The 26,470-nt window shown below is 48.1% G+C and overlaps 1 long non-coding RNA gene across 1 annotated transcript; it reads right to left on the bottom strand.

Annotated features, from left to right (window-relative positions):
- Nucleotides 1-73: 73 nt before the first annotated feature.
- LOC136996828 (uncharacterized) lies at nucleotides 74-25,978 on the bottom strand. Its single transcript, XR_010887767.1, has 3 exons — nucleotides 25,794-25,978; nucleotides 24,189-24,261; nucleotides 74-95 (listed from the first exon to the last, which is right to left on the bottom strand). It is a non-coding gene; the product is annotated as an uncharacterized lncRNA (long non-coding RNA).
- Between the last annotated feature and the right edge of the window lie 492 nt (nucleotides 25,979-26,470).

The following is a 26,470-nucleotide window of genomic DNA, read 5'->3' as shown; positions in this document are numbered from 1 at the left end:
GCTGCTCTTGACACGTAATAACTTACAAAGGGCTGAGGGCGGTAGCCTGTAGTTCTTCATGGCGGCATACAGTCGTTCCCCGATGTTCTGAACACCTAGAATTAACACAATTTATAAATACAAAAATATTACCACTATAGGGTATAAAGCCGAGCTAAAATTTCTGCAGCCAAAGAAAACCTCTTCATGTCTGACAGAACGAGCCATATGCACCAGCGCCTATAGCTCAAGGCTAGCAACCCCTCCCAGGCGACATTCTTCTGGCAGGCTGCGTAGCTGAACTCCTCCGTCTTGCCTAAGAGTCTCTGCTGGGACATAACAACTTTGTCAGCCAGTGCTTGTTGATGGAGGCATAGTAAAATCCATCGCCCTACAAAAGTATAAAGCAAAGCAAAAAAACAAAAAAAAAAACATTCAAAGCTCTGCAGAGAATCATAAGAATCCAAAGCTGTTTATAAGCACAAAAGCGGATCTAATACACACACAAGCAAGGTAAACGAGAATACACAAGCCACAAATACCGCTTCCTCCAATCTCTGTTTTGGAAGCTATGACGACAGTCGGGCTTGCTGTGAAAGGGAAGTTAGACTAAGTAGCCGCTAGAGATTAATCTTTCAGAAGCCTCCTGTGTTCACATTTTTGGCACAACTGTGCTCTGTCAATTCAGACACACACAAGAAGATCCACTTCTTGTAACACTTGCACAGTAAACCCCCTCACCCCACCACGCCCCGCTCGTTAAGATTAGTGCCTGCTGTGCCACTTGGATAGATGATGCTCTGCTGTCTATTCGCTTCCCTGACATTAGCTACTTCAGAGGGAACTGAGCAGATCGGATTGCCTCTGTCCTCTCAAAGGTGAAAGTCTCAAAGACAGTTACAGCCCAGACTGCTGCTAAACAGTCTTTCTCACAGCCGGAGAATTTTTGTTCTGGCCCCAAAGGGGATGTAAGGATGATGCTACTGGCACCCACTTTCCCTTACCGCTGTTTTCTAACGGTGCTGCTCCCATGGACTCAGCAGATGTGGAAAGCATTACTGAAAAAGGCTTGCCTTGTCCTGGGAATTTGAGGGCAGCAGATTTTACAGCCACTTCTTCCAGTTCAGTGAAAGCAGCCTCACGTTCCTTGTTCCGTTCCTGACTCCTTTCCAGTAATTTCCACCACAGTCTGCTGATACCAGCAAAGCTATGTTAACACTACAGGAGGAAATTAAATCCTCGTAAAACTGCTCTAAGTTGGAACTGACAAGAAGGAGCCTTAACTCCACAAGGCTTTAACCTTTCTTCCATCTACTGTCTTCCCGTTTCCCCAAGTACCATTGCCAGGTAATTAACCTGGGGCTGCGCTAACTGAGCCTTCCTGAAAGCGCTCTCTTAACTTTACAATTTGGACACTTCTGTCTCTCTGTCTCTTCAGTAACTCTGGCCACTTGACCACCATTCCCCTAAGGTAATAGTTTGCTGTCTTGTAGCTCTTAAAGTATGATGCATCATAGATGCATAAAGTCACACGCACAGAAATATATGTACGTAGCATACTTTTTGTAATGCGTACAGACCTTCCATTGTATGCTGGTGATCTATTATTTCGACCGCTATTAGTGGCGATCCTTCCTCGCCAGGAGGAATGGGCTTTCCCTTTTTGGGCGATGGAGTTGGTTCCAGCTCTCAGTTGCTTCCATTTGATTTCATTACTTCAGCTTGCTTACATTTTTCTAATCTCTTCAACTTCAGCCATGGCAATTAATCTAAAAATTAAATATTATATCTTTCCCTTTCTATATATGCACGTATGATAACAAAACGGAATGGGTTACTTGGTCCTCAGTGCTGCCTCTGGGAGGCCGAAATAACTAACAGTCATTATCAAGAGTTACCTTAGTTACCCATGCCAGAACACCTCCTTCTGTAGCAGTTTCTGGTGATATCAAGGGTCCGCTAAACTGCATTTTTGCTTCCTTGTTTCATCCCATCCCTTCAGTATTAATCACAAAAAAACTGCTTGTCCAGCTTTTCTCTTTGTCAGCATTTCCTATCATTGGTTCCACCTCCGTTAGAAAGAGATAAACTTGCATTTTACTTGCAGTGAAACACTACTTAGATTTGTGCATGTTCTTTTTCTCTTTACCGTGTTCTTTTTTTTTTTTTCTTTTCCTTAAAGGAAAGGTCTTAATACAGCACCTTGCATCATACATTGCAGGGTAAACAGTTTGGAAACACGACACACAGCAATTAGGGCTAGGTTAATAGACAGGGAGGCACATCACCTAATACTTACCTACACCATCTTCCATGAAACCTGATTTTTATTCTGCTTCAGTATTATTGTTACTGTTCAGTATCCTTTCTCAAACCCTTGTATACACACGCTTAACCGACAAGTCTCTCAGTCTTTAGCTACACGGAAGAACAACAGCACTTGATTTGCCTCTCTCTGCTTCAAACCCATTACTTTTTTGATACAGCTACTAGATTCCTCTTACGCTCAGATGCTGACCTCACAGGTGATGACCAAAATGAACAACTGGATCACTAGGTCTAGCTGCTTCTCTTCAAGATGCCCCTCTTCGGTGGGCTACCCTGCCAAACAAACCGAGAAGACTGATGAGGCTGTGAGGGTATCAGATCCTTGGACCACTTCTCCAAGGCTTTCTGGGTGATTGACATAATTGCTTCTCTTCACATTACTCAAAGCCACATTCATCTATTACCTAAGACTAAACTGTTTCTGTTTGAAGAGGGGACTGTTGTTTGTTGAAACTTTGCATATAGTCCATAACCTGCTATGCATCATCTCTAGTCCCTTCTGCTTTCACAACACTTTCGGTAATTAAAGGTGGTAATTAAGAGCACCCATTGCCCTATGGGCTGGAGTAAGACATTTCTCCTGCTCTGAGGAGGTGCCTAAAACCCATGCTGTTTTCTGCAGCATCACTGGGGCTTCCCATAGCCCATCAGTGCTCTCTTAGGCTTTTCCCAAGACTTTTTTTTTTTTAGGTTATTCCTTAGCCTGTAATTTTATGTCAATGGTCTCCTTAAGCATTGTGCACAGCATGATTATCCCAGGTCAGCCACCTTTACAGAGTCCTCTTGCACGCACAGAGGCTACTAAGAGGTGGCTCAGAAGAAAAGAGAGAAAAATCTGTTTGTCAGCTGTGCACCCACCCGTCAAGATTCTTCACCAAGAAGTGCTGTAAATTCCCTTTTCTCTCAAGTGGGACCAAGTCAAGGGGGAGACACAGATCACCTCCCATATTTATTAGAACACCTCACTGCTGTGGGGACTGGCTCTGGGAGTGGTTTTAGGATTGTTTAGGGCTTTGGGACAGAGTTTAGGGGAAAGTCTGGAGTCAGTGACCATGTTGCGGCAGGGTTTGGAGGCATTTAGAGGTCTGTGGGGCTGTTGGGGCAGGACTTGTGGGTGGTTTAATGGCTTTGGGGGGGCTGGTTGCAGGAAGGGTGGGAATCTGCAGGGCCCTCAGGGTGGGGGGGGCCATCCCAGATGCGCAGTGAGCGCGTAGGGGTGCCGCATGTGGCTGTCAGCTTTGCAGGAGGAGCCACTGGTCTCCTGCCCCATGAGAGGGGAGGAGGAGGAGGAGGGATCTACGAGCTTGCAGAGAACGCCAGAAGAGGCAGCAGGGAACTCCCCAAGGGCCCCATATCCCAGAAGAGCTGTGAAGGACCCTACGTGCCAGACAAGAGGAGGCATCAGGCTGCTGGGCCACTGCTGGAGACATCCAGACCCCTGCGCAGCACATGAGTGCCCGGGGAGCCGTCAGAGGCAACGGAGGACCTGTCACCACATACTGCACTGGGGAAGCCCATGGCTTTGGGGCAGCCGTACAGGAGGGAGCAGGGCTCAGCGAGGCTCAGCAGGGCTTTCAGTCAGTTGGTGCCCACGTTGGCTGGTGACCACAGTCTGTGCCTGGGGGTGGGGGAGGCTCCAGGTGGCTGAGAGTGTCATTCTTCTATCCATCTTCTTGCTTGCCTAGCCACAACTCTCAAGGAAATAACCTGGGGCTGCACTAATCGTACCTCATGTACGATTGAAGTGACCTTCAACCTGCTGGGTCCAGAAGTTTTAAACCTCCTCGGGACTTACCAGCACTCTCGGGCGTGCCTGCCATAACAGGAGCCGTCCTCCTGCGGACACCGCACCACAACCCTGCTCTGGGGCCCGCCTGCCTCCCCGCTCCTCCGGGCCGCATCCGCAGGGGCGAGCGCACGCCCCGGCCCGCGCTGGGGAGGAACTGGGGCCCTAAAGGCGACACACGAGGCAGGAAAAGTCCGACCGCGCTCCGGCAGACCCTGCCCCATGCAGACCCTGCCCTGCACTCCTTGCGCGGTGCGGCGCCAGGCCCAGTCCCCGCCACCCCTTGCCCTGCACTGCCACCTCCACGCACCGATGGCACCAGCGGCCAGGATGCAACCTGACGCCCGCAGCCACCCAAAGGCCTGCGCTCGCCTCACCGGCACCCCCAGATCCTCGACTCCGGGTGGCCTTGGCCCTCACCCACCGCTGCCACCGAGCGAAAATGCCAGCCCCGCTTGCCGCCATGCTGCTCCCCGCTGCCGCGCATGCGCAGGCCGCCAACGCAGCGCGGCTGCAGCGGGGGCCGGTGCTTGAGCACCGCGCGTGCACTGGCTGCGGACCGAGCGGGAGGGGCAGGGGGGAGCAGGGGGAGCGGGAGGGAGGTGAGACCTGCAATGGCGCCCTCGCGTGCTTGCCGCATGGTGCCACAGCCAGCCGGCTCGGGCGTGTGAACCGCAGCCCGCTGCGGCCCCGTGGGGCTCCCACCAAGCAACGAGCGCCCCAAGGCTGCCCGTGCCCGTGCCTGTGGCGGGCATCAGCAAGCAGGCTCTGGTGCTGCCCCGGTGAAAGGGCACCGCAGAGCAGCTCCGAGATGGCACCGCCCATCCCCGCGACACCAGGAAGCACCGATAAGGAACAGTGTTCTGCGCCACCAGCCTGTGAGCACCAGGAAGGGGCGACGAGCACGGCCCATTCGCTTACCTGTTACCGAAGCACTGGAGAGTAGCGGCGAACACGGCGACGGGCACTGCGTCTGCGCGCCGGCTGGCTGCGGTGTTCTTTGTACGCGGGGGGAGGGCAGTGGTGGCTGCAGCACGGGCGCGTCGACACCCGAGGGCAGCAGTGAGCACGGGAAGCCAGTGCGCGTGCGCTCGCCTTGCGTGTGCAGTACGGAGCTTTTGACACCCGGGGGCAGCAGTGAGAACGACGGGAGGCAGGGCGCACGCGCTACGGTGCAGTAGTGCTTTTTCAACACCCGAGCGACACGTGTGGTAAGGAACAGACACAGCGGGCCACTGCTGCAGGGCGGAAAAGGCACAGGCACCTGGAAGTACAGCTCCAGGCCTGCCACAGAGCACAACGCGGCCGGCTGGTGGGAACCCCGCTGACAGAGAACTGAACCTCCCGCCACCTCGGAAGGCACAACATGGTCTCCCAGAAGCCCCCTATGGGAAGACTACATCTCCCGGCATGCCCTGCAGACTAAAATGGCCACTGGGAAAACCACTGCTGGAAAACTATACCCCCCCCCGCATGCTGTGCAGACTAACATGGCCGCCCGGAAGCCCAGTGACGGAAGACTACTGCTCCCAGCATGCCCGGGGGGGCGGGATGCTGCAGTGTTTGAGCCTGTGGCGACTGCGTTCCGTCTTGCCCCTCTTCCCGCCGCACACCCGCCCTCGGGACCCGGATGCCGCCGCAGAGCCCGGAGCGCCGCCTCGCGATCCCCAACACCGGCCCGGGACTCCCCCGACACTGTCCACAGAGAGACTGATATTTTCTGAACGCGACAGCAGCTGCGAGCACGGCAGGAAGCAGTGCGCGTGTTGCGGGTGCAGTACTACTTTTTCGACACGCGAGGGCAGCAGTAAGCACGGCGGGGCACAGTGCGCATGCGCCCCCCCCCCGGGTGCCGTTCTGCAAAAGACTAATGGCTTGATCACCTGTGTACCACTTACCTGGCTTGATTACCACAGGTATTAGTAATGAAAGTGCATAGCCTTCTCTAAAAGGTAAATACGGTCTTTTCAAAACTTCCAGGGACTCCACAGAATTGTCATTACTTTTGATTGGTAGCCAGCTCCTTCTAACCCAGCTGCAAGAAACAATTTGCCCTCAAGTCACGACTTTCTGCTCCCCAGGGGTTAAAAGGAGACCTGTCATTCACTACTATCTCTCAAGATGTACAGCAAGCCCTAAAGTACAGGACAAGACACCTTCTGTAAGGAAACTGGCTACTATGTCTCCTTCACTGCAGGTCTCTCTTAGTATCGTGGCCCATTCAACAAACAAAAGAGTACGATAAATGTTTTAATCTGCTCTAAGTGCTTTCATGTAAGAGAACAACATCAAAATGTGTTATTATGGGATTTAGTCTTCACTACACATGCCACCCCAGTGCCATGGACTTGCTTTAGAGGATCGGTAACGTACGCATTTTTGCGCTAATATTCATGGAATGAATAGGCACCTGATCAAGTATGGTTGTTCATAAAAAACTTTGACAATGTGTTGCTAGGTAACAAACCTAGGCAAGCAGTTATTTCCTCTGATCCTTCGGCTTACATTTCTTCAGCTGGATGTAGTCAAAGGTGTCTTTTTCACGTCCCACTGTCAGGGCCGCCCCAGCTAAAGGGGCTGGAGGGCCAAAGGACGGCTGTGGGGCACAAAGGAAGGCTGAAAGAATAGTCCAGAGTGCACTAGAGGGATGCTAAGGGGTGTAGAGGGCCAACAGAGGCCTGCAGGGGGAAATTAACAGGCTAAAGGAGGGGCCAAAGCAGAAGAGAGGGCTGCTAAAGGTGCTAAACGGCTAACAGAGGGCTCCAGGGCATGAAGGCGGCCTCCGGAGGGATTCTGAGGGGACTGCCAGGCTCCTAAAGGGGTCTAGAGGGCCAAGGAACAGCTCTGGGAAACAAGGAAGGCCCGAAAAGTAGCCCAGAACACCCTAGGGAGGTCCTAAGGGAACTAGGGGGCCAAAAAAGTAAAAACTGGGGAGCAAGGAAGACCTGCAGAGGTGGTCTGAGGGGACAAGAGAGATTCTGCAGGGTGTGGAGGGCCAAAAGACAGCTCTGGGGCACAAGCAAGGTCTCCGGAGGGGTTCTGGGGGAACAAGAGGGGTCCTAAGGAGTTTAGAGGGCTGAGATGCAGCTCTGGGGCTGAAGGAAGACTGAAAGAGTAGTCCAGAGTGCACTAGGAGGGTGCTAAGGGGTCTAGAGGGCCAACAAATGGGCCTAACCCAAACCCTAACCCTAACCCTCTAACCTAACCCTAACGCTAACCCTAAATGGCCGCAACCCTAAACCCTAACCCTAACCCTGTACCAGGGAAAAACAGGGAAATTCCACTGTCTCCAGTGACCTACAGGGACTCTGGTGTGAACGGCGCATGTCCAGTAAAGGACAGACACACCGGGCCACTGCTGCAGGGCTGAGAAGGCACAGGAACTACAGCTCCTGGCCTGCCACGGAGAACAAGGCTGCCAGCTAGTGAGAACCCGCCTGCAGAGAAGTAACCTGCCGCCACTTCGAGAGGCGCAACATGGTCCTCTAGAAGCCCATAACGGGAAGACTACATCTCCCAGAACGCCCTGCGTATTAAAAATGGCCGCCCGGAGGCTCGGTGCCGGAACACTGCGCCTCCCGGGATGCTCTGCAGGCCAAAATGGCCGCCCGGAAGCCCGGTGCCGGAAGACGAGAATTCCCTGCGTGCCGCAGCGCTCAGTGAGGTTTGACCCTGTGGCGATTCCGTTCCGCTCCGTCCCGCCCCCCCCCGCCCGGACCCGGAAGCGGCTGCAGAGCCCGGAGCGCGGCCCCGCGATCCCCGACACCGGCCCGGGGTTTCCCCGACACCGCTGCGACCAGCCCCGGGGCAGCTCCGACACTGCCCCTGCCCCCCCCCCCCCCCGCGACCCCCCGCAGTGCTGCCCCTGGGGTCCCCCCACCTGACACGGTCCCGATCTGACCCAGGACCCCCCCCATCCCCGCGCTACTCCAACCGCGCAATAAGCCACCCCAAACCGCAGGACTTAACCTCCATTTTCAGCCACAGAAACAGCCCCCAAAATGTAGGATGTAGCCTCTGTTTTTTGTCCCCAAAACAGTCAACCTCGCCACCGTTTTCAAGTCCCCAAAACACGTCTCAGTCTCTGTTTCTGGACCCGAAAACAGAGGACTTAGTCTCTATTTTGAGTAGTAAAAACAGCCAGCTAAGCCTCCACTTCAGGCCCCAAAAACACAGGCCTCGGTTGCTGTTTGCAACCACAAAGGCAGCCAAATAAAGGCCCTCTTTCTGGCCCCCAAAATGCAGGACTTCTTGGCCTGTTTTCAGACACAAAGGCAGCCAACTAAGGCTCCATTTCTGGTCCTCGAAGTGCTCGAACTAGCCTGTGTTTGTGGCCCCAGAAACGCAGGATTTTAGTCCCCATCTTTGACTCAAAAACGGGGAACTTAGTCTCTGTTCTCAACCAGAAAAACAGATGGCTAGGCTCCTGTTTCTGAGCTCAAAAATGCATCCCCAAGTCTCCGTTTTGGGCCCCAAAACCTCACAACTTCCCTTCCTGCCTGCCCTGGCACGTGGTCCCCCAAATCCCTGTTTTTGGGACGCAACCTCCTGCTTGCCCCTGCCACTGGCCTGTGTGCGGGGCTCACGGGAGCAGCCCCATCCCGGGCTGGCCCTGGGCGGCTCTGGGCCGTGCTTGTGAACTCGGCTGGGGTGGCCCTGTGGGGAGGGCCCGGCCCTGGGTGCGAGGCAGCCTGGGTGGCGCTGGGGAAGCAGGGGGTGCTGGGCTGCAGCCCTTCGGGCTTTATTCCCTGGCCGAGCCTGGCCTGGCCCGCTGCAGCCAGGCAGCCCTGCGCCCTGGCTGTGCTCATAGCCCCAGCCCCGGTGCCCCCAGCCTGGCGTGGCCCCACAGCCGAGCCCTGCCGCTCTTCACCCGAGGCCACCGCCGCTGCCCTCCCAGCCCCCAGCGCCCAGGTCACTATGGAGGGATGGAGGGAGGGGCGGACAGCTGCCATGAGGGGCCAAATTGAGCTCCCCACCCGCGGCAGCCCACACTCACCCCTGGGGCTCGCCCTGCCCTGGCCCCATTCCCAGCTCCACCCCATGCTCCTGGCGCCACCCCTGGAGAGCAGCTCCACCCCCGGGTCTGCACTCACCCCCAGGTGCCTCCCAGGGACTCCTGGGGCCCCTTGGCCCCCCCTAGCCCCCCGGTCCCTCCACTCCCCATGGAATCCCCAGGGCCCCTCTCATCCCCTGTCCCACCCCAGTGCCCCCCAGCGTCCTCAGGCACCTCCCGGTGCCCCCATCATCCCCAGTGCCCCCCACTCACCCCTGGTCTCTCTGCTCCCCTGTGTCCCTACTACCCCCAGGCTGTGTCCCTGGGCAGGGCAGGGCAGGGCATGGCGGGGGGGGGCACCAGGGCCATGTTCTGGGCGCGGCAGGGCCGGGGTCAGCGCAAGACCTCCAGAGAGCCCAGACACAGCCGGCACCTTCCCTCTGTGGACGGAGCTTTATTGCCCTCCTGCCTCGGGGTGCTGGGGTCCCCCAGCGCAGGGCACTGGGGCTGCCGCCCGCCACGCACAGGAAGCCTCGGCACACTGCCGCCTCTGCTGAGCTGCAAAGACAACGCAGGGAGGCACCGTGGGTGCTTGGCAGCCGTTTCCCCCATGGCCCTGGGTGCCCTGCGGTGCCCAGCTGGGGGTGGCTTCCCTGGCCAGGAGCCTGGGGGCCATGCAAGTCCCCTCTCCCCACGCCCCACTGGCTTTCAGCGCCAGCGTCCCTGGCCCGGCACCCACGGGGCCTCCGGATGCCTCCCTGTCCCTCGAGGCGGGAGCCCGGCTGCCATCACCTACCTCCCAACAGGAATGCCAGGTCCCGCTGCTGGAGCCACTTGGTTGGCGCGGTGTCCTGGAGGACGCCTGGCACACAGGAAAACGCAGCCATCAGGACATGGCCCTAGCCCTAAACCCCAACCCCGGCCCTGGACCCTGACCCCGACCCCGACCCGGGGGACGCAGCCAGGAGGAATGCGAGAGCTCGGTGTTGCCTCTCACCCAGGACAATGACGGCTGCTGCCTGTGATGCCTGGTAGCTCCCCGTGCAGCAGCTCTGGGTCGTGCTGAAGAGCCTCTCCAGCAGTACAGGGCAGTCTCGGGCCTAGGGCAAAGCAGGGACGTGGGAGCTCATCTCCGGCTGCAAACGCCCCTCCGCCCACCCACGGCCGGGCGGCCCTGCGGCGCAGGAGCCATGGGACATCCGGCCGCAGGGACATGGGCCCCAGCGCAGAGCTCACTCACCAGGTGACTGCAGACCTCATCCTGCAGCTCGGCTGCACTCAGCCCAGCGCTCTCACCCTTGAGCAAGTTCGGGTACCTCTGACATTAAGGGTCTTATCCAGCTGGTTTTTCCCTGTCTCCAAGTATGAAGGTTTCACAGTCCCTCTAGGCTTCTGTCCCAGCGTTTTGTCACCCTCTGGATGCAAAATGTTTTCTTTGTTAAAAAACTTGTTTGCATTGGAATTTTTCATCTTGTAAGCACCATGTGTAAACAGTGAGAGGGGGAAGCTAGTCTATTTAGTCTATGCCGTGAGGCCTGGGCTATCTTTTAATAAGTCCTCTTCCAGACTGGCTTCAATGGGCTATGTATGAAAGTGGGACCTCTCATTTCTGTTTCTCTGTGTGTCTAGTTACCATGTACTGAGTTCAAGGGAAAAAGTCTGTACATAGGTGACAGAGCAGAAATATTCAGTACTACTGTGCTTGCTAACATGCATGCTATTTCCAGCCTGCCTTCAACCCCCCCCATGTCTGATATGGGGAAAGAACTCCTTCTCCTGCAAGGTATTGGGGAATTCAATAAATGCTTGTTACTTAAATTACTGCTTGCCTTGGTCAGTGAGGAACAGGACAGTGAAGCTGAACCAGGTGTCTGGGTTACATAACCCATGTCTTTTCTCTAGTCTTCTCTCCTCACTCAAGCTAGGAGAGAATATCTATGAGGCCTGATTCTTAGGCTTCCTTGAGTCCACATGGTGAATAATGCATGTATGTGATCTATTTGCTCTGTGGTGTGGTTTTCTTTTTTTTCTTTTTCTTTTTTTTTTCTCCAGGTGACTATTCCTATATCAGGATATAGGAACTGTCTCCCGAAGTCTGTGCCCATCTCATAGCACTACCACCAATGGCTTGCCTCAGTCATTTGGAGGTCCTTAACATAGACACCACTTGCTCCATCTGTCTTGACTACCTGCAGGACCCTGTCATGATTCCTGGTGGCCACAGCTTGTGTAGAGCCTGCATCATCCACTACTGGGAGCCAGTGGTCAAGGACTTCAGCTGCCCAATGTGTCAGCATGTTTGTGCTCAGCAAGTCATGTACCCCAACCGGCAGCTGGCCAGCATAGTGGAGACAGCCCGGCAGTTGCCTTTTGTCAAGGAAAAGATGCAGAACAAGAAGCTCTGCTGCCGGCACCATGAGGTCATCAGTCTCTTCCGCAAGGAGGACCAGGAAGCCATGTGTGTGGTGTGTGCAGTCTCCCACGGCCATCTCGCTCGTACAGGAGGGCCCCTGGATGAAGCCCTCAAAAACCACAAGGTAAGCAAATGGTATCTCCCGGAGGTACTGCTAGAAAGCATTTCCTTCACAAGGTTTGAGATACCTGGCATTCCACTCCAGTCTTTAAACTTCTAACCATCTCATCGTAAGTAAGGAAGTAGGGCAGTTCAGACCCACCAATACTTGTTAAGTCACAGGAATGCAGCAGAACAGTCTGGGAACAAGTGTTGCATCTCTAGTTTGACTTTGACGCTAAATATTTCAAAAGGGTGCTGGTGACCAGAGAAGCTCTAGAGAAATTTGTATTCAAGCACCACAGTTTGAAAGTGGAGTCTAGGGATCAGAACATGAGTAGATTATGAAAGAGGATGTAGGACCTCCCCAGTTCTGCGAAGGAGTTTAATCTAGGCATAAGAGCTGAGTGTAGGCCCAATGACTACTGGCTCCTACCCGCTCTAAGCAGCGAAGCAGAACTTATTAGCAGATTCCGCTCTTCTCTGCAAACAGGGAGGAGAAAGACAGTCCCTGCTACAGAAGGAGGAGGGTACGTGCTGGGGGCTCAGGGTTTCGTTTCTATGATCCAGTAAAGAAACTGGAGTCTAATGGATAGAGCAAGGAGGAACAGGAACTAAGGCAGCTGTATGTAGAAATGTACCTATACCTCATGGCCAGCTTGAGGTGAGACCACCCAAAACTGCAGTAATGATTCCGACATCAGAAACTGATGTTACTGCTCACGGGCTCTCCATCTTGAAGCTGAAGAAACATTCCAGCAGCTGAGTGGGATGTGTGGTTCACCCTCTGAGGCAACCTCAACCAATTGAGGTGGCTGTGTTGGTGGCTAGAACCAACAGTCTGACAAGTGTACTTATTCACTTCACCCGACAGTAGGTGCATGGTCAGCTAATTAGCTTTCTAGAATACTCCTGTGACTATACTGACATCTAGTGGAATTTAGGCATCTAATTCATCTAAATTTAGATGTCTTAATCTTGGACAGAATCCCAGCAAAGGTGTCTGCACAAGTTGCATCCAAAATGTTGGAGGCATTTTTCAGGGCCCTCCCCCATTCTTCTTTTTTTTTTTTTCTCGGAATCACAACTTAGGATTCGATTAGTCGTTTTCAGAGGCAGGAGGGAGTGTTAGAGCAAAATTTGTGATGTTGAACTGAGTAATTCCTGCTGTCCCATATCTGAGGGTGGAGTCAGAAGTTCCATTTTGATTCAGAGATACAGTAGGTTTCCTGGAAAGTTGCTCTGGTGATTGACTCCCTAGAAAAAATTAATCTATACAGTGTAGAACTATCTTGCTTTGACTCCTTGTCTGCACTTCTAGCTGCTGTTCAGAAGCTAAATTTTGAAGGCAGAGGACTATTGTAACCTGTATTGCTGCTGTACACACAGGTATTCAGAACTTTAACCCAGAAACACTCTGTGTAGTACCTGATGCAGATGTTCAGTGTGAATAGCCAGAGGATTACTGGAATTTATAATTGACACCCCATGAAAGCAAAGTGCGTGAAGTGACATGTCAGATCAATTGGTATATGATTCTCAAGTGGTATGATCCAAGCCTTCTCAGTGCTGGTTCAGCATCTGATGCCTTGGACCATTTTGCCTGAGTAGAATCTCTTGCCCTTCCCTCTCCAGGATAAGCTACAAGCTTGCATGGAGCATCTGGGCAGAAAAGCAGAGGATTTGAAGGAACATTTATCCATGGAGGAGAAAAAGCCCAAGGAGCTGAGAGTAAGTGGAAGAAGGGGCAGAGCTGGGAGGAGTGGGGTAGGGGCCTTCTCTTTAGGCCCACCCAGCTGGAGTGAACTGGAGTGGTGTGGTGAGCTCAGAAGAGTTGACAAGAGGGGCTCTTCCCTTCCCTGGGGGTGTTGCCTCAGGTCAGTCCCCAGCTGGGAGATGCTCTCTAATCTCCTGGTGACTTCTCTGTCCCACAGGAGTTAGTGTGGAACTGTCATAAGCGCATTACCTGTGACTCTGAGGAGCTGCACTCCTTCCCAGAGCAAGAGGAGGACCAGCAGTTGCATTGCCTGAGAGCAGAAGAGATTGAGATGCTGGGGGGGCTGAAGACCACCACAGCACACCTCTCGGAGCAGTGCTGCTCTCTCAACACCCTCATGGTGGACATGGAAAGATGCCTGGAGTCCAGAGCAGGGGTGCTCAAGGTTTGTATGCTGGGGCTTTTCCTGCCACCAATGTGTGGATCACAGCCTTTCAAAGAAGCTCTTGTGGCAGTCCCTTTCTCTGGGGCAGGGGTGAAGCTCTGCCTTGCATTTTTAGAGGTCACTATTAATCTGTATGGCCCTCTGCAACCAGGAGCCCTGGATCTCCCTGTTTAATCTCTTCCATGTGGTCTAGCTGATAGCAACATGACTTTGATCTTTCTTGGTGAGGTGAGGAAAAGGCTGAGCTTTAAACTTAGTCATGGTAGGTCTCCACCTTTGGAAAGCAAGACTTTATACTCAAAGGATAAAAATGGGGTGTGACTCATCCAGATGTCATGAGCCAGACCTTACAAGTGCTGCCTTTCTTTCCATTTCCCCCAAATAATTAGCAGAATTAATAACACCTGGGTTAGATAAAGCCCAGCACTAACAGGCAAAAGGATTGCTGGGCATGCAGACACACCCTACAATATTTATGCTGATGGGGGGGGTTTTGGTGGGATCTGACTTACTGTCTTCCCTCTTCTTTTCTAGGACATGCAGAGTGTCCTGCAGAGGTGATGTACCCTATTCCTCTTCCTATTTGGGGGGAGGGGAGGGAGGGGATAGGGAAGGAGCCGTTAGTAGTTGAAGATGCAATTGCTTGGTAGGAGTGCTCCTTTCCTCTGGGATTAATGCCATGCCAGTGTTTCAGTGCAGTGCTAGGAGACTGGCTGCATTGCACTGTAATAGAATGATCCCCCTGGAAGATAAAACCTGATATATTGGTGGTCAGTTCCATCCTTTGCCTTTTCTCAGACCAGGATAGTTATACTGACTCTGGGCCAAATCCCAACATATATGAACTGTCAGCTTCTTCCCCTTAATTTTTTCCTGTCATGGTTTCTAAGTGGGAATATAGACTTTTGGTAAGCTTCCAGCATTTCAACCTTAGCATAGCAATAATTCCTAGAAACAGCTGCTGTGTTTTGTACTAGGGAATGGCATCTTCTAGACACTGTGATTGATTTGATTGCTAGATGAGGTCACTTCTTTCCTTAGGCATGAAACACTTAAGAACCTGGAGCTACCTTCTGTCCCTCTTGAGCTGAAGAAGGCAATGGCCTGTTTCCCTAGGCCGTTATTTCAGCTTAAGAAGATGCTGAAGAAGTACACTGGCAGTCAAGCTATATAGAGACCTAGGTCTGGGACTTGAGTCCAGTCCTTGGCTCTGAAAAGTGTCTTCTGTTTGGCATTCTGAATTCACCTGTATGTCTAGGCCTGGTTTAAAATGCTGAAGTGACTAGACTTGACTCTTCTCATTTAAATGGTTATCTTGTTGGTGAACCCAATGAACGGGCTTGAGGGCTCATTTGTGGGCCCCTTTGTGGAGAAAGCCCATTATATCAGTGCATGTGCTCAACAGCACCCCTGTCACTCTGCCAAAGTGCAGAAGTGACCCCTGGTCCCAGTATTGTTGGTGCCTGCCTGAATAAGGGGTCTAGAGTGGGGCGCTTGAGAGATGAAACAGATGATAGTGCAGACTATCAGAGGAAGGTAAGCAACTTCAGGAGAAAGGTGGCATAGCATAGAGCTAAGACAGTTTGGGGTAGGGACTCAGAGAAGGCAATTCAAGCGTGTGGTATGGTGAGGAGATGGGGCGTGGAGGGTTGACAGATGCCCAGCTGCCTTGTGGTCAATGGGCAAATGGCTGTGTAATTGCTCTTCTCTAGCTGATTCTTCTGGGGTGAGGTGTGTGAATCCATTGCTCCCTCCCCCTTGGTTTTCCCTGCTTTCTCATAGTCTCTGCTCTGCCAAAGGAGATGCGTCTCCGGACCCTCAGACAGCTCATGCCAGTGTGGTGCTCTCGGAGAATCTCAAGAGTGTTTATTTCACTGACATCCCCCAGGAGCTGCCACACAGCTCTCGGCGTTTCACCACTTACCCCTGTGTGCTGGGATCATCTGCCTATTCATCAGGCTGCCACTGCTGGGAGGCTGAAGTAGGAGACAAAACCCACTGGGCCCTGGGTGTCTGTTATGTGTCTGCCAGCTGCCATGCAGAGGACCCCAAGCAGGAGATGGGCTACTGGAGGGTGCGTCGATGGAATGAAAAATACGTGGCCATGACCACCCCCTTCATCCCACTGCTGCTTGGTGTCTGTGAGTGTCTCTTAGAACTGAGTCCCACCCTTACTGTCGGTCAGGACACTGAACTCTGTGGGAGGCTCTGTAGCATCATGGTTTTGATATGGAAGAACCATTGCTTTCCTGGAGAAAGTCTTATGTAGGCTGTTTGAACAGTGGTCACCAGCTGACTTGTGGAACGGTCACCTGCCAGACTTTTCTGCTGTGACAGCTTAGTACACTATTGTTCAGACTCGTGGGAAGAGCAAAAGAGTCTTTTGAATTTGTCCCTAATGGCACAAACTGTTGGTAAGTACAGACATGGTCCCTTCAACAGCGGGGATGTAATATCTCTGAATATTGATTTCAGTCTTCTTTCTCTATATTGTCAGGAGGCAGACACCTGTGGTGCAGGATGAGCACAGGAATAGTGTGCCCCTCTCTACAATCAACTTAGATGTTGCAGATGAAGTTGAATGGGTATGATGTACAAGGCAGCAGCTGAAGCACTTCCTTGAAGCCATCAAGTTAAATTTGACAAAATTTAGGCTCTTGCTTAAAATGCAATCTGTTTCAAGTGTGAAGAGAAATACTTGAATGAGCAGCTGGAATGCATGGAGCTCTCCGTGGGGACAGGTGAGGGACCAGCTGAGAGCTCATGGGTCAGGACTGGGGGGCAGACCAGCATGGGTGACCATGTAATGGGTGTCTGCTGTAGACAATCTCTTCAGGAAGAAGAAACAGGTGAGGCGATGCAGTCATATCAGATACTGTAGATAATTCAACACGAAAAATTGTAATATCTATAAGCATGTCCATTTTTGAGGGGGTTAAATATTAACCCAGGGGACTAATGACAATATAACTACTGGCTCTTAATTATTTCACTTGTTGATATCAGCATGCAAGAGGAAAGACTTGTTTACTGATTTGTTGGGAGGCGTCTTGTTCTGGTGCCCCTGGAGGGTAAATGCTTTTTTTTTTTTTTTTTTTTTGGCCAAAACGTGAGAGAGAACCATCAACAGTTATTCTGTATGCGACCATTTATAACAGTTATATACGAAAGAACTGGAAGAGAAAAAAAAACCATTTCTGAATTAGCATCTTATGCTCAAACTGTTTTGTGAAGAGAAATACATTTATCAAAACTAGCACTGAAGGAAATAATCTTGGTTAGACGTTTTTTCCCAAATTAAACAGTTTTGAAGACTAGATTCAATAGTCCCTTGCCCATGTCCCTTACACTGAAGTACAACAGAAGTGTTTAAAAATGGAAATCAAAACTGATCAATCTATTTCCCTTGTTCATACTGAATAAAAGAAAACGAGTAAACAAACAGCATTTACCATGGTCAGCACAGCACTGTTTGTAGGCCCACTGCTTTTGCCAGTGATCAAGGTTTTGGTTACTTTTTAAGAGATGGAAAATAAGGGAAGAATTTTCTTAAGACTAGATGAAAATTTCAGCACTTAGTAGAACTCAGCTTGGGGTACCAAAGCCATCCTAACAACAGAAAAAACATGGAAAATGAGAGAGAGAGAGAGAGAGAAATGTAGGTACATTTCTGCAGAATTATCTAGGTTATAGAATCAATTTTCCTAATTTTTGAAAGGAAAGTACATTTGATTTAATTCCCGGGTTCCAAGGAGCACAGCAGGAAGGCCAGGTGCAAAGTGGAAAGAATTAGGATGTCACTAGAAAGCCAAAGACACTCCAGCTTCTATTTTTTACAGAAACAAGCCTTCTGGCTTACAGGCCTAAGCAGTAGAAAAGTTGTTGCTTTCTGCGGGCATGACTTGAATACATTCATGCCCCAAGTCTGTTAACTACTGGCACTGTGGCTATTCCAAGTCTCATTCTGACTGCTCAAAGCATACTCCAGACGGCAATACTGTGCCAAATACCATCCTTCAGACAAGAAATGACAAGCTAAAGGGGAGTCTCAACCCAGCTTCCATTTTAAGCATATATGAATGATAAATTTGCTGCCGAGTCTAACCCTGACTCCATATGCACCTCCAAAGATCATCAGACCATCAAAGATCCTGCACATAATGTTTATGTTCTTTTAATAAAAATCCCTGTAAATAAACAGCAGTACTTTAATAGGCATCTGATCACAACTTTTTGCAAAACTTGTCCCCATTACTGCTTTTTCTTTCAATCCAGCTGCACTCTTTCCTTCCTATCTCAGTTAAGCAATTCCCCTTTCTTTCTGAGTATCTATGTTTGTACCAGTAGGAATTCAAAACTCCTCACTATTCAGATCAAGCACATGAAACTACAAAAATGCTAAGTTCCAAGCTGAGGGAACAAAACAAACCTTTGTCTCCAGTGCATGGTCAATGTTGCAAGACTGTAACACTCACGGCTGACCAAGAAATGCTTATTAAAGGTGGGAGAAGAACAGGCAAAGGAAGACTGGAGAAAATGAAACAGAGTTACTGATATAATGAAGTGGGAAGGTTTTTTGGTTCAGTTAGAACTCCTGATTGCCACAGGCTTCTTATATGAACTTAGAACTATAAGACACAATTGCATTGCACTTCATGTCTCTTTCGTCAAATAGGAATAAATACCACCTTTTTTACGAGGCTTTGAAGAGATGCATCAGCTCCAATATAATGGATTGGTATCAGTGGACAGCAAGGCCTGGCTGCTCTGCAAGGGATGGAGAGCCAGGACCTGAGCGTGCTAACAAGGTAGGCAGCAGTGACCTCATCTCTAAGGAGTTCGGTGCTGAGCCAGCAAGTTCAGGTCAGGATCAGCTCTGGAGACAGTGACCAGGGTCAGTCGTAGCCCAGCGATCACCCAGCAAGTCACAGACGAGACGGGTCTGAGGTCAAGCCAGGAAGCCAAGCCAGTGAGTTCGGATCAGGGCCAGAACCAAGGAGGTAAGAGACTGGGCACAGACATAGCTGCTGCACAGCTAGGATGTAGCACAGCCGAGGGCCAGTGATAAAGCTTCAGCTTAAACAGCAGCTCACAAAAGAAAGACGGTGCAGGCCCCTGCATCTAGCTTTCTTCACAACAGCTCTTAGCAGTGAAGGAGCAGCTAGCTAAACTCCTCAACTCAGCCAACAAAACTGGAAGGGAGGAATGTGCTCAGAGCCCTGTCAGTTGGGGCCAGCTCCAACCATTACGAAAATGGCAGTCCCTCTCAGATTATTGTTTTTAAAAGTCTTAACATTAGTACACACAATTTAATGGATTTTTTCCTAAAGCTGTGGTCATCTGTTTTTCCATTTTGTATGAGACATCATGGATTATATATAAAGGATTAAACATTCATCCTGACACTTCAAATAATCTAGTTTCCCATCAGCTCAAAGAATCTAATAAACAACTAAACATCAGAATTTTATTACATTGTGCAAAAAACTTTCATGGTAAATTATAGATTCACTGTTAATGTAACTTTGCTGATGTATTCACCTATAACTGTAAGTATAATTATTCCCAAGGAACATTACTCCTCACCATTTCAAGGCTTAAAATATTATTTTATTTTGTTGGGTTTAAAAAAAAAAATTTTTTTTTACATGACAAGAAGGATGCACAGTTTCTAGTAAACCTATAGGTGTAACTACATACTGATGTATAGAATCAAATTTCTAAAGTATAGAAACATAGCTAGATGTTGACAGAGGAAAGCTCTTAACTTATGTACTTAAATTCAGAGAATTTAAGGACAGACTGAAAATAAGTCTGTGCTTAAATGCTCTACTGAATAAGAATTAAGGAAAATATCCTTTAGCCTTTCAGTTCTTCTGCTTTGAAGTTCAACTTCTGATGGTTATTGACTGTTATCTACCATGTGCAAGACTTCAGGCTTTGCCTTTACCTCTGTACTTAGGAAAGTTAGTGGGAATTTGCAAGTGATGTATTAGGAATAGAAAAGAACATACAGCTTTATTTTGGAGTGGAAGCAATTTCACATAAATTGACTTTTAATCTTTTTATTGTCAGCAAGAGTGGGGCTGCTCTACGACGGGAAGCAATCCAGGAGCCAAGGGTGACCATGCACAGAGAGGGGCAGTGACCTTGCCAACAGGGGTGCAGTCCCACAGCACCGAGGCAGGCAAGCAGAACAGGGCTGGCGACAGTGACAGGTTCTGTTGACAGTCCAGTGATCATCAGAGAAATGAGAGGTGACAAGTCAGGTCCATGGTCAGTCAGGGAAGTCCAGTCAACAACTGCGGGACAGGGCTGAGCACGGGTTCAGGGCTGCCCACAACGTAGGTGAGGACTGGGGGCACAGGCCAGAGCTTAAATAGAGCTCCCTGGTAGAGGTCCCAGACAAAGCTGCTCAGGGTAGTTAAGGCCTACTGGTGCACACAGGGCCCTGGCATTTCTTGATGGATTAACATTAGATTTCACTACTTTGATATTTTAAGAATTCACAGAAAGAAAAATAAATCTCATGTTAGATACAAGAACAAGCCTCAGGCTCTTGTGCAAACATCCTAGTCACAGGAATTTATTGCTTTTAGACAACCATTTCTATTGACATATGCGATATATATGTTTACAAAGGATCTTAGAAAGAACGTAAATTACTTAGTGAAAGGAAGAGAAGAAATGGTTAACAAACAGGAAAGAGCAATGGCTTAGTGTTCTGTCAACAATTCTTTTTCACAGATTTCAAAGTGCTTCTCAAAGAAGCTGAAGAAACTGAAACAGAGCAAATCAAGGAACTGTGACTAAGCCACCCAGTAGATCAAGATCAGAGAACACAGATCTCTTGAATTTACAGTGGATCACAATCTGAACAAGAATCAACAATATTGTGCTGTTGCCAAAAAAAAAAAAATCATATTGGTATGTCAATTTTATATCAAATATACCCCTTCTTTTTAATGAGGGGATAATCACAGAAAAACAGGGCTGTTAAGACATCTAGCAAGGTCACCTCATCCATCGCCGTAACCCAAAGTAGGATCAAATAGATCAGGTAAGTGCTCCAGATTACAGTTAACTCCGAGATGATAATTGTAGTGTGAATCAGTTTTCTCATACAGACAACCACATAGCCCCAGAAAAGCTTATGCTAGCATAAGGTGGTGTGAGAGAAAATGAGTAGCAAGGGGAAGAGGAAAGGCAGTGATGGTTTATACCAGCTGACTTATATGAGTATGAAGTGCTGAACTAGGATGCAACTTGTTCTTATTGAATATGTTCCTTGTTATTTTCTTAAACAGCATTTTTCAAAATTGTAAAGACTATTTTAAAATTTAATTCTGTTACCCTCAGCTTTGTGTCACCTACAAGATTAATAACCATATTCTCGATTCCATCATCTACATTGTTAATAAAAAATACCAACCAGAACCAGACTAAACACAAACTCTAGGAATCCAGCAATATAGTCTTCCTTTCTGAGGGTGAACTACTGCTGGCTATCCAGCCAGTTCTGTATAGCCCTTATAATAGATTTATCTAGACCATATTTCTTTAATGTTTTAATGAAAATGTCAGTTTAATTAGTTTTTTGACACTCACATGACAACAGGTCATCTGCTTCTGTCCTTTCCCTAAATTCTCTTCTTTATTGGAGGAAAAAAATCAAGTTATCTGGCACGATTTATGACATGTCCACGCTGATTGCTCTCGTTCCCTGGTTATCACCTAGGTGCTAATAATAGTTTCTATGATTAATTGTTCCAGAATTTTTCTGGGGATTGAAGTTAATTAAATTGACCAATCTGTATTTCTCAGCTCCTGCCTCCCTCTTTAATAAGAGCAATTTACAGCTGCTTCTTCTGTTTTTCAGCATCTCATTCATCCTACTAGAGCTATTAGATATAATTGTTTATGGTTCTGATATTAATTCAGTCAATTCTTTAATTATCCTTGGATCATATTGATCAGACTCAGATAAATCAGATGTTTTCAAATGGTCTGAGTGCTCCTAATCTGTTCTTTCCCCATTCTGGGCTAAGATTTTGGCATCACCTGTCCTAACTATCTGCTTGCAGGTGATCTTTTTATGAAGTCTGATAAAACAAAGGCAACAATTACTTAGCTTTCTTTATCATTTGTTGACAGATTTTCTTCTCTATTGAGTAGGGTATTAATCCTCTCCTCTGTCTTTCTCTTACTACTAATACAGAATAATTCTTGTTATCTTTGATGTCTCCTGACAGTTTAATCCTCTCATGACATCTTTTTAGTCTTTTAGTCTTTATACTTAGTAGTCTGACCCATCTTGATTTATATTTTCTTCTCATGCTTAATGTCAATAGTGAGCTCATGTCATGGTCAAGCTAACCTTACTATTATCCCTATTCTACTCAAAATTGGGATAAATGTGCCCTTAGAATTATTTTTCTGAGGAACTGTCCCTCTTCTTAGCTCCTTATTTCCTAAGACTTCCTTCCTATGAGATCTTAGCCATTAATTCCCTAAGTTTTTTGAAGCTTTCCTGAAGTCTAACTGTTTTTTTTTTAGCTGTCATCTTTCCTTCCTTTTCCATGGACAACAAACTCTCTCATTTGCAAATGCTCTCACACAAAACACTGCCCACTTTCACATTCTCAGCCGGTTCTTCCTCACTGGTTAGAACTGAACTAAGAGCCTTATTTCTAGTTGTTTTCTGCATTCTCTGTAACAAAACCAAACAAATTGACCAATTCGCCGTATTCTTGTGGCTAGTCCATGCTCTTTTCCCAATAGATGTCCAAGTAGTTAAAATGCCTTATTACTACTAAGTTTTTCATTTCAGCTAGTTGATCTTAAAATAACCATCCACCTTGTTATCTTGGGTTTCATGGTCTGACTGTAAGCTCACCTTGCTGTGATGTGCTTCTCTCCTTTCATTATTATCATGTATATTGTCGCAAGTCTAATTTACGACATATTCTGCACCCCAAAACAATGTATGTTTTCTTGCTATACAAAGCAAAACAAAACATCCTCCCTTTTCCTATCCTTATTTGAATAAGGATATATTAATATCCTCATATTAATATTCTAGTTTTCGGTTAAATTATACATTAATTATATGGAACTATTCATGCTAATGAAGTCATCATTTTGATCTTATTTTAAGACTTCCAATGTCTCTTATTCTCCCTGAATTAGTACACCAATATCTAAAAGAATTAGTTCCTTGTCTTGCCTATTATTCTATTATTAATAACTATTTTTTTAGTTTTTATGCCTTGTTACATAAGAATGTGCATTCATCCACAGAACAAAATCCTCTGGTTTGTTAACAAAGCATCATGCATATCAATGGTAGAGAGATTCAAAGCTCTTTTGAAGCTGAGGAAGCAGAATAGAGCTATCATACTCTAAGATTCTGAAACTTGACAATGTTTGTGTGCTTTCAAAGGAGGCCATGTTCAGTTAACTAGTGAACTTACTACATTATATTTTTAAATGTTAATATTTATTTTGGGAGACCATCAACTTGCTGACTACACACTTTAACTGAAACCCAACTGGTGTTTCTGTGTATTCAGGTAGAAATAATCCATACAGTGATAAATCCTTCTGGCAACACACTTGCTGAAATCATCTATGTCTAGAAAAGACTCTTGGTTTTAGGAAGCCTCTTATGTATCCTTATGGATACAGTGTAAGACAAGCCCTTAGCAAACTCAAAGTTTGGCTGATAGAACTAAATTCATTATTATTATAAAATCCTCTTTATACCTGTTAAGAAACATAGGCTATTTTGCCACTGCTGTTAAATTTTCACTTATTAAATTTTGAAAGAGGCTATAGCAGTCTCTTGTAGTTTCACTTTCCTGTTCTAATGGATTCCTCATTAATCCACTGGTAAGATTAAGATCTAAGCTATTCTCATCTAAATGACAATAACAAATTGAGTGATCAATAATTAAGTGGATCGGTCTTGAACATTTGAATGTGTTTCAGCTGCTTCTTATGTGCTGTGATTGTAATTTGTTTCCTTTCTTTACTTTATGATTTTGAATATTATATAAATAACATTTTTACTTTTATATATTAAATATATATTCTTTCTCCAAAGATTTATTGCAACCTTTATTGCAAAGTTTCTATATTTAACAATAGTAACAAGATCCCCCCCCGCAAGAAATAGCACTAACACCAATAGTTCGGCAGTTCTTTTCTTTCCCTATTTCTAAAACATAACAATACTGCTCATAAAGACAAGCACAGATTATTTTCCCTCGTGGGGTCTACCAGCTGGATCATCTGCTGCTCTGGACAACCTGGAACAGATCCATCTCTTTCCACTTCCTTAACCCCATACAGTAGAACAGCTACTGCTGCTAAAAGCCATGGCAGACAGACTTGTATCTTGCGTCTGTGTGTCATCTTGTCTCTCACCTTTTGCAGCCTCTGAGGTCTGCTTCTGGGAATTCTCATCTCCTGAACTCCTCTTCTGTGAGGTGAAAGTGACCTGTAACCAGAAGAGCAATACATTGTCAGGCAGTCTTACCTCAGATGCAGCAATTTCCTTAGATTGCTTTCACAAGGAAATGAGTCCTATGCACTCAGGCTCTACCAACCCTGTTCCTCATAACTGGGTATATGCAAGAGATCTAAATGTGTGAGCAAGTGAGGAAAAGGCCAGAACATGAGCACAACAATGATCTGTTTTGATGGGCTAGTGACAAGCCCATGGGTGCATTTGTATTTTTGAACTAGCCTGAGCTGGAATGCTGGTTTGGAGTAGCCAGTAGTTTCTCAAAACACACAGAAGTATGAGGTGTTGTTATCCCCTACACTGCTGAGCTACTAGACCTCTTCACTTTTGAGAGGGGTCTGGTAAGAAAACTTAAAATTTAGAAAGCCCCTGCAGACAGGAAGGAAGCTTGGAGGCAGGGGATTGTTGGGACATTCCTTAGGCTTTGAGGCCTCCGATGCTGATAACGCTTAGAGGTACAAAAAGGAATCAGGCAGGAGTTGGGGTTGTGTGGGGAGAAGTGTGGATAAGGTGGGAGTTGGGGCTGTGTGGGGAGAATCAGGGAACTGCGAATATTGAGGTAGGAGAATGTAGAATATATATCTGTAGGAAAAAATGAGTTTTGCTGCTCATAAACGTTCTTTTCCTTCAGACACGAATTTCACTTCTCATATCATCCTTGCAACATAGGCATTATTATCACCATTTGACAATTGTGACATTTTGGCAAGAAATTGGATTACTTGCCTACACGCAATAAAAATCATAGTCAGTGCTGAAATTCAAGAGTCCGTATAATATAAATGTCTCTGGAATAGAAACTGTTCCAGAAGATATATCAGTGTAGTATCAGTGTAGTTAGTGTAGACAGTCCTCAGAATATCCTTGACAACTGATAGTATAACAATAACCGGAAACATACAATAGCTATAGTCTTTGAAACATGGTCTATTTTTTCATTAAATCTATGTAAAGAAGTCTGTCTGATTTCCCCACTTGTAATAATGCAAGCTCCCAAAATAAAATGCATGCGCTTCTGATAAACTGAGCACTCTAGATTCACTGTTGCACTATAATAATTGTCACGCACAGGCTGTAATGAAACAGTAATACAAACTGTTCCCAGTACAACACGCATTATACAGTACCCTACCGAACATGAAATGACTAGTTGCACCCAGGCAATGGGCAGACTCTCTGAAGCAAAATCTATAAAGTGAGACAGTTGTCAGGGTGTATTCACTTACAGTTCTAACTACCTTGACAATATCTCTTTTATCCACTATTCTACCTACATCTCCATCTGCTTTTGTCCTTCAGATAGAAACAGAACTGCATATTTGCAGTATAATTACTTCACAAAACCATAAACCAGTCGACTCTAAGAACCAAACCTGGCCTCTGTTTGCAAAGACTCAGTTTTGCAGGTATGTGTGTAAATCACTTATGCATGCATATAAGCGGTGTCTCTACTGTACATATTGCATGACCACAATTTCCACATATAACTGACTGCATATACTTACCATGCGTGCAGGCAGGGACTAAGCTGAGGCCCCTCTGAAGTTTGCCCTTCCATGGTGTGCCGGAAGGAAGCAGACCACTGCAATTTCTTGGCTGACTAATGCTGCAATGGCACTTGCAAAACTTGTTTATCAAGTTAATGCTGCTTGTTGAATCAGTTCAGCAAACAGCACTGTGATGATGAGCACCCAGCTCCACAAAAGGCAGCAGCGCAGCAGCCAGAGCCCGAGGAGCACAGAAAGAACTATTTTTGACTCTTTCACTTCCTCTCTGCCGAGTGTAGAGGGGAGCCGGGTCGAGGGAGGACCCGGAACAACCCTCGGGTGTCTCATGGAGGCTGGTTTCGAGAGGGAGGAGGAGGAAAGGGAGGCAGCTAAGGGAGAGCAGAGGAAGGAGAAAAGAAGAGAGAAAGGCGAGCGAGAGGCACCTAGCAGAGGACGAAGAGGAAGAAGCAGCAGCGAAGGAGAGCGGCGGGGGAGGCAGCCGCGAGAGGCGGGAGCAGCCGCGGCGGAGGGAGGAGCGGGCGGGCGAGCGCAGCCAATCCAGGGGGCTCGTCCATTTTTCGGTGCGAGTCAGGCACGTCAGCGGGGTGATGCTACGGCACTGGGAAGGGGCTGGGAGAGCCGCGGGACGCGGTAGCGGTGGGCACAGCCCGGCCGCTCGGGCTTGTAGGCGCCGC

This window comes from Apteryx mantelli, unplaced genomic scaffold (assembly GCF_036417845.1).
Source record: "Apteryx mantelli isolate bAptMan1 unplaced genomic scaffold, bAptMan1.hap1 HAP1_SCAFFOLD_93, whole genome shotgun sequence".
In the NCBI taxonomy this organism is placed as follows: Eukaryota; Metazoa; Chordata; class Aves; order Apterygiformes; family Apterygidae; genus Apteryx; species Apteryx mantelli.
Note: the sequence above shows the minus strand (reverse complement) of the source record. Positions and strands in the feature narration are given on the sequence as shown.